Consider the following 2,752-nt stretch of genomic DNA (forward strand, 5'->3'; position numbering starts at 1 on the left):
AGCCATAAAGTTGTCTGCCTACTACATTGGAATCTCCACTGAGTAAGTGTTTTTGATGGATTTTATTTAACTTTATTATACTCTGGTCCTTAGATCTAATGTCATACTTCTTCACTTATATTGTTTGTGAAAAGGTTTACCACGGTCAAACAGAGCAGCCACTACATCATCATACATGAACAAGCACCTCACAAAACAAAAACATTTCATTTTCATAATTAAAACTTTTGAATGGTAGGCCTAGTGTGTGGATCAGAGACAAGATCTTGACACCTCATTAACTATAATTTGTTCTGTGAACAGCTCAGATACCACCTTCTCGAAAGTCTTCTGCATAAAATAGAAATAGGATTCAGCGCGACTCCACTAAATTTGGATTACCTGGAGTTCCTTTGTCATCAGGAGCTGTATCTTCTGCAGGCCCTGTCTAATCACATTGAAGTACCTCCTGCTATCACCCTGGCTTTGCAAGAGCTCTTTGACCTTGTGAGGGCACATCTGGAACGTCCAGCCCCATGTGTCACACAGGAAGTCGCTGCCACCAATAGACGACCCAAGATTTTGATTGAAGAACAATGTTTGAAAGAAATGCTCCATACTCAACTTCCTGTGCCTTGCATAGCCACACTGATGGGTGTTTCAAGAAGAACAATCTTAAGAAGAATAAAAGAGTATGAGCTCTGTGTTAGGGAACTTGACAATTTGGTTTCTTCTGTCAAGAATGATCTACCAAATGCAGGCTACAGGATAGTCAATGCAGGCTGCAGTCAATGGGCTACAGGGTTCGGTGGAGAAGAGTTGCAGCCTCCATGCATAGGGTTGATTCCATGCGCATCATATAAAGGTTGTCAAGTCTTGGCTGTGTTGTACGCAGAATGTACCAGGGCCTTTGTCTCTAGTACACGTGGACACAAACCACAAGTTGATCCGGTTTGTATTACCAGCAAATTTATTTGGAGTAAACCCTGGGTGGATTGGTGTGAGGTGGTGGTGGGGCTTTGGAGAAGATTTCCTGCCGATCAACACTAGCAACTTATATCTATCTGTCATGGAGGTCTCGGGACTCACAGATATTCAGAGACATGTGGATAGTTTACCAGTGGTTTTCAGCAGGAAATAGTTATTACTACAAATTGTCACCCCCCCCCCGCCCCCCACAGAAACTGGATCTGGCTATAGTGGGAAAATCTTTTTTTTTTTTTTATTTGTGAGAACTTGAAAGCAAAACAAAACTTGGAAAAAATATATGCTCATTCACCAATTTTCTAATCTGGGGTCTAAAGTGGTCAGGCTTGCAAGTGTATTTGGTTATTTGTCTATCCTAGCCTGTTGCAGTGTATATTTCCTGTATATTTTGCATGTAAAAAATGTTGTTTGTTATGTCAGTGCTTAATATTATCATGTAGTCTTCATGAACTTTCTTCATCTTGGCCAGGGACTGCATTTGAAAAGTAGCCACTTGACTAAAATTGGCACATTTTCAGAAATGCCAGCAACAATACTGATAATGAACACCCCTCTAACTGACTCTCAGTTGGTTTAGAAAAAAGACTTTTAAGAGAAAAGAAAGCCTTCCTTTGGTTTTGCATTTTTCTCTTTTTTGTTGGCTGTGCACAATATATTAGAAGAATACCTTACAATTATATTAGTTAAGAAATAACAGATTGCGTATATACAATATTAAGGTGATAACAACAACCCTCACTGTCTCTAGGTGCTGCTTCAGACAGGGCATTCTGCAGCAGGGACACCACCCGTCGTGCAGCATCCAGCAAATCTCCCTATCACAACAGCCCACATAACAGAATAACATTAGTGTATGATTCAGTAGGGCTAGTCCAGGTCTGGAAAGTAGTTGGGCCAGATTTTTAAACCAAGAAATTTAGCTGGGCCAGACATTTTCAGCGGCCCAGTAAGCAACAGGTAATGGCATTTTAAACAAACACAAATCAAGGTTATTTTAAAAAACTACAACTGAACAGAATCTGAGAGCAATATTTTTTTTCACTTCTGAAATGAGAAAAATATTTTGGTCGTATCTGACCTAGACGCATCCCAAAGAAAAAAAATGCCTATTAGATGGTAAACAGACATAAAGAAAAAGGGAAAAATCGTCTATAATCATCATCCGCTTATACTGTGGTGATCCATTTCACCCACACAGGCATGATCACCATTAGCGGTTTTCACATTATTGTCGAGGTGACTATTCACTTTACCTCTGCTTTCTCCGACATCTTCCTGATTCTGCCGCCAACAAGGGGCTCATAGGGTGGAGACTGAGGGTGTTAAACAGACCAATCTTTTGTCACTGAATGCAACAAATAATGTATTTATCTGTCAAAAGTCCAGCACCAGGAAAAGCAACAGAGTGACAGTAGAAACTGTAATAATAATGGAAGTGCGCCGCCCTACAGGGAAGGAGGAGTGATGGGAGTCCCGGTGGTGGCTAAGCGCGCGTGGGGAGAGGCGTCGTACTGTGAGGCTTCATGAACTTCCGATGGGGCAGTGCTGTCATACAGCGGGGAGCCTGAGAGGGGCACTGTGGCCGGGTGCGAGAGCCCTGGGTAATGAGTTGTAGAGCTGCGCAGTGTCACGATCGGGTACAAGCAGGCAGGCGATCGTGCGGGCAAGGCGTGCAAGGAGCAAGCGGACAGGCAAAAACGGGAGTTTAATTAGGAAGCGCGGACGGGGAAACATCTCACGCATACAAACATCAATGACAGACACTGGACTCAGGTAAGACACGGAC

Source organism: Brienomyrus brachyistius, unplaced genomic scaffold, assembly GCF_023856365.1.
Source record: "Brienomyrus brachyistius isolate T26 unplaced genomic scaffold, BBRACH_0.4 scaffold687, whole genome shotgun sequence".
Classification (NCBI taxonomy): domain Eukaryota; kingdom Metazoa; phylum Chordata; class Actinopteri; order Osteoglossiformes; family Mormyridae; genus Brienomyrus; species Brienomyrus brachyistius.